The sequence below is a fragment of the Pygocentrus nattereri genome, chromosome 24 (assembly GCF_015220715.1).
Source record: "Pygocentrus nattereri isolate fPygNat1 chromosome 24, fPygNat1.pri, whole genome shotgun sequence".
In the NCBI taxonomy this organism is placed as follows: domain Eukaryota; kingdom Metazoa; phylum Chordata; class Actinopteri; order Characiformes; family Serrasalmidae; genus Pygocentrus; species Pygocentrus nattereri.
Genome location: NC_051234.1, coordinates 6,297,058 through 6,310,341, shown reverse-complemented (window position 1 = coordinate 6,310,341; position 13,284 = coordinate 6,297,058). Strand labels below are relative to the sequence as shown.

The 13,284-nt window shown below is 42.4% G+C and overlaps 1 protein-coding gene across 3 annotated transcripts in view; it reads right to left on the bottom strand.

The window, feature by feature from the left end:
- oxr1a (oxidation resistance 1a) overlaps nucleotides 1-13,284 on the bottom strand; it is a 305,121-nt gene that overhangs the window by 168,578 nt on the left and 123,259 nt on the right. The gene's annotated exons all lie outside the window — the stretch shown is intronic.

Below are 13,284 nucleotides of genomic sequence, written 5' to 3'. Positions count from 1 at the left end.
TTTCCCATTTTGAGGCGGTTGTGCAAGATTATCTAGCTTATTTATAGACATTATTTATATGATTTAAGCTATTTTGTCAGATAATGTTGCTGGTTTCAAGCGTATTTCTAACAACAAGCAAAATGATCTGCCAATATAGTGATATAATTTTAATTAGATTAGATGATCCTTATTAGTCCCACAGTGGGGAAATTTCACCTCCGCATTTAACCCATCTGTGCAGTGAACACACACACACTAGGGGACAGTGAGCACACTTGCCTGGAGCAGTGAGCAGCCCTAGCCATTGTGCCCGGGGAGCAGTTGGGGGTTAGGTGCCTTGCTCAAGAGACCTTCAGTCAGGTACTGTCATCTCAGGGGATGAAACTGGCTGGTTCCCTAACCTCCAGCCCACGACTTACTTACTTAACTTAAAAGAAGCAAAAATGTCTAGCAGTAGTAACGTCTAGCATAGACAGCGATGTAAGGAGTATATTAAAGATGTTAGAGGGCCCATCTACGCTACGTAGTTGCCCTTGGACTGCTTGCCCTGGATGGTTGGTAGTGGCGCCACAGAATCTACCTTGTAGGTCAGTTGGATTGCTGTTGACCAGAGATCATTTGGGTGGTGTATTCTCAGCACAGCAGTGACACTGACAGTAGTGGTATTGTAGGTAGAGGATGACTAATTCACACTGTGCACCACCAGATAAACAACTGTACACTAATTGTACACCTGCAAGGTGTTTCTAATAAAATGGAATACTAAACTGCTTTCATTTATACGGGTTAAAAACATAGACAGCTTTTCGATATGCTCAAAGCCAATAAAGGGTCAAAAGAGGGTCATGAGATTTTGACCCAAACCGTGCTATCATTTGTCCCAGCTGTTGTCAGGTTGGCCATGGGCGACTCTTCTTTAGATCATGGTAATTGAGACAGTAAAAGTAAAAAAAAATCACTAATACAAACATGCACACACAAACATCTGCCCAAAAGTCTCTTTCTAATTAGTGTATTCAGCTACCTTAAGAGTTCAGATTGTGATTGACAGCAGCGTTATACTCTTCTGGATATGCATTTAAGAGCCCAAAAAAATCTAGACTCCTAAGTGCCCTCCCAGAAAAAACCTTGTATCTCCAAAAAGGTACATTTATAGGAGAAGGAAAAAACATGCTTTACTTTTAATGTAAGTCAATGGAACAAAACTTTTTTCAAGTCATTTTTAGCTGTTTCTTTTCGCTCTTCATGAGGCGGCACGGTGATGCGGTGGGTAGCGCTGTCGCTTCACAGCAAGAAGGGCCTGGGTTCTATTCCCTGGCCAGGCGACCAGGGTCCTTTCTGTGTAGAGTTTGCATGTTCTCCCCGTGTCTGCGTAAGTTTCCTCCTACAGTCCAAAGATATGCAGTCAGGCCAATTGGACATGCTAAACTGACCCTAGGTGTGAATGTGTCTGTCTGTCTATCTGCCCTGTGATGGACTGGCGACCTGTCCAGGGTGTATCCTGCCTGACAGCTTGGATAGTGGCTTAGAAGATATGTGTTTGTGTTCTTCATGAAATTTACACACAATGTAAAGGACAACACACACACACACACACACACATCTTCTAAGCTGCTTCTTCTTTTGGGTCGCGTGGGGTGCTGTAGCCTACCCCAGCTGTCATTGGGCGAAAGGCAGGATACACCCTGGACAGGCGTAAAGGACAACAGGCATTTTCAAACTGAAAAACGACAAAAATGGAGATTCAAGGTTTTTTCTCACAACAGTGATAAGCCGTTACTGCAGTAAAGGGGGCACAAACTCCCTGTAAATACTCTTGATTTCAGAGGGAACGCTGGATGAAGTGCCTACAGACCTTTTGCATTACAAATCCTGTACGTCAACAAAGAGGTCACAAGCATGGCAGGTTGTTTCTAGATTATTCGGGTAAAGGCCGTGTTGGCAGTACAGAGTGACACTGAATCAGACATGTGCCATTTGCAAAAGGAAACCATTAGCAACCGCAGAGATAGCAGGAACAAACAGAGCGCGTCAAGGCGAGCATTAGTCCGGCACCATGCTGGCTTTCGTAACACCACTAAATTCTAGAGATAAAAAGAACAACCATGTGTATAAATCCAGTCACGCTCACCTAACTAAACAGTGTAATCCCCAATGAGTCAATATTGGAGATGTAAGGACAGGCCATGTGCTATGTGGGGCCTAACGGTAGTGGAATATAGCCAAGCTGTGGTGTTTTGAAATCATTGCAATAAATATTGCTATATTTTAAATTGGAAACATAATGAACTTTTCCAAAACAGAGAAATGTATCAGTCTGCTTTATTTCTACAGAACACCAGAGTAGATCAAATGTAAATAAAAACAGAAATCGGTGATTTGTAATCCCACTTTGAACTGTATTTAGATATAATTACATATGTAATGTTTCACCATATCAATTTCATTGTTTTATGTTAATTTACTGAAATTGATGCCTGAAATATGTTTCAAAAAAGTTGAGACAGGGGAAAATTAAGATTAGAAACATTGTGAAATGTTTAAAAAAGCCTAAACGGGTGAGGCAGTTACGCTCGCTTATAAAAGGAGAATTCAGGAATAGGCTCGAGGCTCAACACTTGGTCAAAAATCCATCTGTGAAAAATCCAGCAGTATAAAAATATTATTCAGCCAAGGATTGCAAGGATTTTAGGTATTTCAACATCTACAGTGCATAATATCAACAAAACATTCAGGGAATCTGGAGAAATCTTTGTGCGTAAAGGGCAAGGCCGAACACCCCAGTGCTTCGTTCTGTGATGGATATCACCACAAGAGACTGACAAATCAACAGTAAACAGCTTTTCACTTCGGTCCACAAATGCAGGTTAAGACTGATGTATCTGTTGATTGCGAGTGCCGTCAAAGAATACAGACAGAATTGAAACAAAAGGGCAATAGTGAGCTGGTCCAAGTGAATATCTGATGAAGCTGGCAGAAGAAATGCTAAATGATGGATAAGTAAGATAAACAACCAGCGAGATGTGAGGTTTAACAGTATAGATGCGTGTAGACTCACTATTTGACAAGCAAAATGTCACTGTTGCCCTTTTTGGTTTAAGTGTTACAACTGCTTACGAATTAATTTAAGATGTTTATGACACAATAAATGACCACGAACTAGTGTCAAACCATTTATAAACTCGCTAATGCACTTTTAGTGAACTGATTGTGTATTGTAATTGCATTATTTACCAGACAAATCCGTAAAAACGCCGGCTGTATTCTTATTCTTCCACTTACGAGGCACGTCTAATGCACACCCTGTGAAAGGCTTACGAAGGACCAAACACTACAGTGCCCTTTCATGCATCACTCTCAATCACTGCTCTTCTCTTAACAGCCCTGATTTCTCTCACTGTTACTGAAGTGCTCAGTCAAGGCTGGAAAAAAATTGCCTGAACCAGCGGAACAATATTCCAGTTTTTTCCTTTCCACTCCCAGCCAATCTCGAAAGAGCTGACGACCGCAGGGTTCGGATCAAATGAAGCGATGGAAGCAGATCGAATGAACAGCGGAAGCTGCTGGAACGGCAAATGGAGGTGGTGCGGCAGTGCAGGTAATAAAAAACGTTTACACGCAGATGTAGCAGTGAACACGGCTGGAGTTGACTGAGTGAGGTAGACGCCTTATTTCCTAGTGGAAACAGTCCTAAATGGCTGACCTGACTTATTGTGAGCCTGTTTACACCTTGTGTTCACAGGTCTTTGACATCTGATTCATTCCTGGATTCTATTTCTACTTTTCACCAAAACGCATACCCTGGTTCCCATGTGTCAAACACAAGGCCCATGACACCAGCCTCTCCAGCCCGCAAAAGCATTTGAATTCTCTATTAATATTAGCCCATTTCACAATGGGCTGCACTACAGTCCCCAGCACGCACTGCAACATAATATGTGCTGACTTTCCTACCCTAATGACAATCCATGGGACAGCGGTTACACCTCAGTTCTACACAATTCCACACCTGTCATATCACCAAACCTCAGCTCAGCAGCTCAGAAACTGAGCCCAAGTCTTAATGAACTTTGAAAAGAAAGAATACCAGGTGTCTAGTTTGAGCAGACAGGCAGGTTTGAAAGACTGAGCACCTGTGGACATTTAAATTTTGAATATTTCAATTATTCATGTAATATTTCAAGCTCTGTTACAGGTGCCAGTATTTTACTGCTGAAGTTTTTGTGTTTTGAATAAACAATGGAAAGTTCAGCGTTTGCTTTGTACTTTTCTTTGTGCTGACAAGCTTGGCTTGGACATTTTCATTGACCTGGAGAGCATGAACGCTCTTGGTTTGGGACTAAATTCAGCCTCGTGTATTGTCCCATTTGCCTGTCTCGACTGCTAGTCGGCACTCGGCAAACGTATTTCCGCTCACGTAATTGTATACAGATGATGAAAACAGACTCTGCTTAAATTTGTGTTAAATTTGGCCAAAATCCATTTCTGATCACCTCCGACCATGGATGGAGCGACACCATCCTGATCCAATCACAGTGCGCACCTATGGTGATTACATGCTGGGTGAGCAGCTAAACCAACAATACACCAGCACTAGATCAGCATAAACCAGCATAGACCAGCATAAACCCATCTTTTTAAGCAGGGTACTTTTTCATTTTTAGTCGTTCACCTCTATTCACTGAGGACTTTCCATTCATTCATTCATTCATTTATTTGTCATCTAAACCGCTTATCCTCCTGGGGTACTGAAGCCTATCCCAGTGCTGACTGGGCAGAAGGCTAACTGAGGACTTGTTTCCCTTAACTGGGCTACGAATGTCTACGTTATATGTGAATAACGACAATATGTGAATGCAAAGTTTCAGCTTCTGAATGAACATTCGTTTATTTAGTACTTCGGCAATTAGAAATTAGGTCAGATAAGAGTTAGTATTGGTATCGATACTTGATATCGGCCGATACTAAAGGATCAGGTATCGGTATCGATATTGGAAGTGAAAAAGTGGTGTCGGTGCATCTCTAGACTGGCTCAACAGGAATGGTTCAAAGTTGGTAAAAGTTTGCAATAAAATCTCACTGTTAACATACGTTAAACGTTCTCTTCTGCAGTAACATTCCCATTTTGGAGATGCAAGGTAGTAACACTTAACTTGAACCCTGTTTCATAACACTGATACAGGGATTCACTCCAAAGAGGCCCCGAATAATCTGTTCTAACTTCTATTAGGATGAAGCAACCTGAACCAAAAGAATCCGTTACTGTAGAGGCATCCTGGCTTATTTGAAGCTCCATATACTGAGGAACACATCACAGTTCATGTTGCCTCGTCCTGGCCAGGGTTATTACTGAATATTCGGGGCCTCTGTCGAGTGAATCTCCCTGTATAACCATGCCATGTCAATGAAGTATGTCGTATGCTGTCATGAGTTGTCACAATGCAAGATGCCGTGACAGATAACTATGTTAAACCACACCAAAGTATGTTAAACCAAAACTTTCCTGTATCTGTAGTGTCAATTACCGGTAGTGTCAACATGACACTGTTATATTATTGTTTCACGACAGCATATGACAGCTGCTATGACATGTTTATGGCACAGATGTGTCAGTGTTATGTAGCAGTGTTCAGTAAAGTGTTACCTACAAGGTTTTGTCATGATGGCGTCAATCGGGGGTCTCAGAACGTTAGACTTCTGCTGTAGCGCTGAGGATGCAGCAGCTGTTCTCGACAACAAACACAGGAATCTCTGTGATGTTTCAAGCAATGACAACATGCTCCCTTTCTGTGAGATGAATCAGCAGAGTAAAAAGATGAGAGAGAGAGAGAGAGAGAGTCTTCAAATGACTGCAGGACGACAGAACTTTTCAGCTTGTGAAAACTCCATCCCACAGTCCTGCACACAGCAAATGGACGTTATTTATCACGAGCGTTTCATTGCAGAGTGAGCTGATGCTGTACCTGCTATAAACAGTGGTAATCACGGTCTAAAGGTACAGCATCTGTTTACAAACAAAAACAACTGTTTACTGCAAGGTATGTTTCTTTTACTGAACACACATATTGGTTTTAGAGGGTTTGACAGCATCGTTGTTGGATCCTTACCTGACTGAGATCTTTTAAGCTAAAAGAAGAGTTTACAGGACTTGGATGTTAAGATATTATGAACATTATGAAAATGAAACGACGTCCTTTAGAAATAACTGTTAGAAATAAAGGTGCTGTGCAGGTACATTTCTCGTTCATCAAGGTGCAAACTAGGTGTAAATGTTCCCTCAAAGGTACAGCAGTGGTTTTAAGGTCCGATTGTGATCCAGGTGAAAAGTTTTGTACTGTATTGTCCTGCGAAGCATTGTTTTGTATTGAGCGGTCTCTTTGTGTCTATGATTCTTTGTTATGACTCTGTCTTTGTTTCTTCGACATTGTCTTTGGATCTCACCCTTTTGTACCTTCACCCGCTGGTTTTGTGACTCTGAGCCTGGACCTTTTTGGATTGTTTACTGACGACGATTTTTGTCTTCTCCTTGGAATTTGGTTGCCTGTGTTTTTTGGTATTCGACCCTCACCTGTTTTTGACCCCGATCTTTGCTCTCCGTTATTAAACCTGGTTTGCCTTCTTATCCGCGTTCGTCTGATTCCTGTGTCCACATAACATATGTTCCCTGACTAAAGGTACTGAGATGGTACCACCACATTGAGGTTCTGCCCCAGTGACAGTTTAGTACCTTTATTTCTGAGAGTGTACTGCAGAGGTTCTCAACCTTGTCCACCCCAAGACCCACCTGTGTATAACTCATACAGCATAGCAGCCCACAGGAAAACTAAAATCAGCTTTTTAAACTTTATTCACTCAACTTTGTTTTTCTTTTCTTAAATGCTGACAATGAAAATCTGAAAATTAGGCCCTGAGAAAGATCCGCTCAGCCACTCGGGTTGTCAGTAGGTTTGCATAATTTGCAGGTATATTAAAAACATGAAACATGTTAGAAAACCACATGGTTGTAGTGACTTCAGAAAGGAGGACAAAGAAAAAAAAGAATAGAAATGTAAAAGATAGGAGTAATCTGGAGCAGCATTCCATCGCATTTCCACTGAAAATACTCCACTGGCTTTTCCAAAAGAGTTTGCTCTTTAGCTTCGAGGGTTTTTGTGATCCGTTTGAAATAACCCATTTAGCAAATCTGTCTGGCTCATTTGTGGGCCACATACTTGGTTTGTTCTGGCCTGTTATATGGCTGGGTCCTCGGCCCAGATCTGGCCCACACATTGTAAAGTGAGTAGAACTAAAAGACTGAATCTGGCCCAGCTACATTGTTGGTCCACAATATTCATGCCATAATTTTGCCACAAATGTACATATGAGGCAAATTGGTATGAGGCTGTCCAGGATCTAGCCTGATTCTGACCTAACATCTACCCAGCAGTCAACCAACACTAACACAGGAAAGCCAGAATCAACCCAGAACTGTCTGCTATGTGGGAAACTCAGGTCGCTGATGTTTGGCTAAATACACGCTCCGGGATCCATGAGTCGAAATCAAACGCATCTCTTCTCTATGATTTTATGGCTCATCTGTTTGTTTTTAACAGCAGCTTCTGCTCAGTGTCTAAGGAGGCAGTTGTTAGAACAGTCTTATGCTGACTGTACTGCGCCGTTCTGCCTCTAGAAGAGAAGGAAAGCCAGCTCTACTGATGAATTCCCTCGTTTGATCACACAGCGCATTTCATCAGCAGGAACTGAACCAGGGGTTGGTTTGAAGCGGACCGAGAACTGCGGTTTCTGCCGGAACGGTTCAGCTGTTTGCTGCAGACCTGAATACAGGTGAGGTCTTTACACATGAAAATGGAGTGAACGAAAGAAAAAGGTGTGAAAAGTCCACACTAAACAAAGCGTCCTAAGAAGCTGCTCCATCTCTGGCTAGCCGTCTGCATCACGCCCCCGCGGCTGCACTGTCTCAGACTGATGCTGCTTAATTAGCCACTACTGTGACATTTTATTGGCATGTCATTATGAATATGCATATTAGTTATTCTGTGAACATGTTCCATTCTTAGATTTTTAATTGTTAAGTTAATCATTTTACACTTATGCTTTTACGGCTTACGGTGACGTTACTGGCCGACTACAAACTACTGCTTTCCTCTAAGTACAGGCCTGCAGACCAGTAGAGGGAGCTTCACGGCCCACTGGTGGTCTGCAATGCACAGGTTAAGAAATACTGCTTTATAGAGAACCCTTTTTTTGGCAAATTTTTAAGTACAAATTCTATTTACTGATTGAAAAAAAAAAAAAAATCTAAAATGTGCCATCATCAGGCCTCATTTAATGTTTTTTCCTTCCCTTAAAAGCACATTTAAAACATTCTTCATCTAAAACACGTTCAACTCAACAAATAAGCAGTGAAAGTGCATTAAAATGTGCAGAAGTGCTGTATGTTCTCTGTGGAGGAGTTAACTCATTTTCTTCTAGTAAACCAACGACACATGTACATTGACCAGGGGTGCCCAAACTTCTGCACCTCCACTGAAAGACAGTGGCTCTCTGGAGTGTGCATGTGTGTGTAAGCACAGCGTTCAGCTACCTGGATAAAGAGTTCAGAGAGATGCCAGCGGCAGTGTTAGCCACATCTGTGCCGCATGGGGTGCTCTGAGAGCTCAGGTGCGCACTCCCCTGACCCCCCCATCCCCAAAACACCTCCAATCCCTACCTCCCTCATTCTTCTACGCGAGCTCTGAGCCACCAGCATAGCACGCCTGCTGTAACAAAAGTAGAAGATTCTCGTGGTGTTTACGTCTCATGTGGAAAACCATGGATGTTGAAAGCTGACGCTGAAGAAAGTTGACACCATACAAACGTTCATTCTTCTGTACTATAGTTCAGCAAAGGAACCTGGCATTTTCTGCGCTTAGCAGGTGCATTTAGCAGCTCCAATGACCAACATGTCTCTCTTACGGTGTAACAGATGCATTTGATGGTTTCCTGGTGGGCTCTAAAAGTGTCCTACACAAAACAAGTGGTCTCTTAAGCTTTTAGAAAGCAAACCCACATTTCTATGGTTGTTTTGGCCTTTTTACTTGGCTAATGTTACAACCATACATTGTACTCAACCCTATTCTGCCTAGCCTTCTAGAAAAACAAGCATAGACCTGCATGACCAATCCAGCATATCCCTGCTGCTGGAACAAAACCTTGTATCTCCAAAATGGTAACTTTACAGGAGAAGGAAAAAACCTACTTTAGTTTCAATGTAAGTGAATGGAACCAGACATTTGTCCAAGTCATTTTTGGCCTTTTTTTTGGTCCATGTATCAAGAAATTTACACACAATATAAAGGCCAACAGGCACTTCCAAATTATGTCAAAAACTTCAACCAGCCCATTCAAGACCATGCTGGGTGATCAGCTAAACCACCACCAGACCAGCCTAAACCAGCTTAGGCCAGCATGGACATTCTGGTCTGTTTATTTTTAGCAGGAAAGGCCTTACATGCATGACCCAACCAGCCAGGAAAAACACCATGTTCTTCACACCAGAACTGCTTTGCGTGTGGGTTCAGTGGTTCTGAGCACAGTACATATGCCAGAGCCAATGAGTTTAACACTGAGATCCTATGCACCCTGCAAAGAAATCAAAGTGAGGATGTGGTGCTACAGCTGGTTGACAACTTGGCCGTGCACCTGTGGCTACACTACGTCTGCATTCTCATCTACGTCTGCAAAAATGGTTCTATATAGCGCCCAAAAGGGTTCTTCTGTTGTTACAGTGTCAAGCTTGTATAAATAGAAGAACCCTTTTGGGTGCTATATAGAACCATCTACAGCACATTCATGCACATTTCCCATCACCGTTCATAATGCAAAGAACCCTTTAATCATGCAAAAGGTTCTTTGATTGTTCATGGTGATATATAGAACCATATACTTTACTAATGAACCCTTGAAGCACCATCTTTTTTAAGAGTATACATCATCATGCTTGCTTCAAAATGTGTGGAGTTGGACAGAAGGTGGCTTTTTAAGCAATAAATTATTAATAAAAAAGTGTGCCTCTGGACATTAAGTAAAGACAAAAGTAAAGACTTTTTGGCTGCATAAACAGAAACGTAACTAAAACCTGCTTTAAGCAAATTCTGCTATGAAGCATCGACAACGAATGGCGCCCCCTTGTGGATAATCTGTAGCCTGCAAAACATGAGTAAGTTCCATGAGGTGCTTCAGTCTACAAAAACAGTCAGTCTTTTCTATTGGTGTTTGCAGTCAGGCTGCAAACATAAAACAGAAATATGCACATAAACATTCTGACCAAAACAAACATATATAAATGACAAATGGAAATGCATTCTTTATCTCTTCCCAGTGAAACAGGATACACAGGCATATTATTTTGAGACTACTTAACAACTCAAAACACTTTAAAGCAAATGTGTGATGATTTCAGCATGCAATTTGCACGATAGAAGCCACAGGCTTCCAATACATGTTGGCGCCATTAGCGTGGTACCTGCAGCGCAAAAACAAAGAAGCAAACCTGCTCCAGAGTGGCGCCATCTAGACCCATCATCACCAAGTTCAACCTCTCGTGAAGCTACAGCCACCCGTGGCCTGGAAGCCAAGAGAGCACAACTGGCCTTGCTTTCTGAGGGTGGGTAGGGTGTCCCCCTGTCTCCCCCCATCACTTAGTGCAAGGCGTTTGATAGCTGATGTAACAGATGTTGTATTACCAGCAGTTCGGAAAGATGCGGTGACTCACTTCACAGGCCTCGGAAGCCTTTGCTAGCTTTTGCCCCTCAAAATTGGGGAAAAAAGGAAGTAAACTTGAGAAACTAACCATATCTTGGCTGACCCACCTAACGTCCCACCCGCCTCTGCTCTCTGGTTTGTAATAACCAGTCTACACTCTGGCCAGCCAGGGTGGTGGTGATGCTAATCACTGCTGAGCCATCCATTACTATCTGCTTAGAGGGCATATAGACAAAAAGGAGACAAGGAGACAAGTAGAGAGAGAGAGAGAGAGAGAGAGAGAGAGAGAGGCTTGGCTGGTCTCCAGCCTCCGCAACACCAGATGTAAACAAAAGCAACAGCTCCACTCCAAACAGCCGTAATAACACCAGCAGCAACAGCCTCCGCCCTGCGTGAGCTCTAATTAAAAGAACGCACCGCGTTGCGAGTGTGAGCACGGCCTGCACGGGCGCTTACATAAACAGAGTTCACCCTTCAATTACTTCACAAAGAAAAACAGCACCGCAAAACAACAACATCAACAACAATGACAATGCAACCACGCACAGTAGTTGCGTGTTTGGACGGTTATCACGAGTGACTCATGGCAGCGAATCTGCTCCCGATGAATACACAGCACCAATCAGAAGTTTGAACACAACTGCTTGAAGAAGTAATATTTCTTTTAGTATCTTCCACATTTTAAAACATGGATTCATGCAGTGGCCCGAAAGTTTTACCTCTTCTTTTCAATCAATTACAAATAGGCAGCTTGTATAATTTCCATAGAAAAGCACTGACCAATAGAGTGCAGTGCTCTGGATCAGCCGCACATGATCCTAAGGCAAGAGTCAGCAACATGCGTCTCTTTTACTGTCATGTTGTGGCTCCTGAGCAGATTTAGATTTGTAGGTAAAAATAAAATAATCCTCCTTTACGGTAAAATAAAGCTCTGCTGATCATTCAACACAGTTTAATAATAAATGGTCTTAAACGCTGGAGTTCATGTAGAACTGCTGATTCTCCCTTTAACCCTGAAGGATGGTGTGTAGACTGCTGGTCACCATAGCAACGCAGACCACAGCAACGCAGAGCAATCTTAGCTAGTAGCTAACGAAACTGCAAAGAGAGAGATTTAAGGCAAACATCAATGATTTGGAGATGAATGGGATTATTTGTGTTTATCATCACTCCAGCTGGTTTCTTGATACGTTTAATCTACAATGAGAAGCTGTCTGAAATCAGATTCTCATTTGCCAGCTTCTTGTTTAAATTGTCCTGTTCCACCTTAAATGTTGCAGCAGTTACATTCTTGTACTTAAGGTGGAACGGATGAAATTTGAACAAGAAGCTGGAGAATGAGAGACTTCGCCCTTGTAAGAAGCTGAACATTGCAAGAAAATCTTCAACTTTTGTGGGAAAAAAATTTTTCCTGCTTGAGATGTGAGAAAAGCATCTATAGCTGAGCTAAAGCTTAAGCAGAGCAAAGTAAGTCGGTGTTTTTGTTTATATTTTCAGTCTGTACTAGTACATCAGCACATACTGAGACATATTTACAGCCAAGACAGTAAAATGGACATTAATTGTTGGGGCTCCGAAGGTGGTTAGATTTTGCTGAAAGGACAAAATGGCTCTAATATTTAGGTTGCTGACCCCTGGTCTAAGGTCTCCATGTCCTATGGAGGTGTGTAAAGGTCCCTAGAATTGGGTTGTGGAGCAGTGGAGCTGTGATCCAGTATCTCTAGGATGGAGTGATCCAGAACTAATTATCCAACATCACTTTCTGACTTCAGTAATGCTCTTGCGGCGGAATGGAATTGGAGGGAGATCAGGTAGTGACAGAAAGGTCCTCGGGCCTTTAAAGACTTTAAAAGACGTTGACTCTGATTAGCTGAAAATGACTACTGTGTTTGAACTTTCTTTCCTTTTGGGTTTCCAGTACAGATGTGTTTGGGTTTCAGAGAATAACTTGGAAGTAAAGTAAGGTAAAGTAGGTACATGGTTTTTATAGGAGGTAATAAGCCATGTAATGTCATCCTAGTTTGAGAGAAGTAGTCATTTGTAAAGGTCCTGGGTTATGTTTTGGAAAGAACTAACCCAGCACTATTGGTCAGGAAGCTCTCAGCAACATCAATAGCAAAAAAGTCAATACTGACTGCTACTGTAAGGACGGTCATGGCTTACATATGAAGTTATGTCACAATAGTAGGTCAGGTTGTCTATGATGAAATGTTACGACCGCTAAGTTTGTGTGCCTTTTGTTCAGTTGCCACTCACAAAGAAAGAGAAGCGTTATGTGGCTAATCAATGGGAAAAACGGTGCTGCTGGTGTTGGGACAGCCACAGAGGGATTAACAGCTTTGGCGTTTGTGCCATTGCCACCGATGGAGGCAGAATGCGTGGGCACCGTTTAGCTCCCCGAGAAGTCAGTGGAAATTGATGGAAAACCGGTGGAAGACTCCAGGCCGAAAGCTGTGTTTTTTCCTCCTTTGTTGCTAGCGAAAGGGAGCAGGGTGGATTGTTTGTGAGTGAATGCCGGCAGCTTTGTATAGATCCCTATCTCTGAGCGAGCAGTTTAGG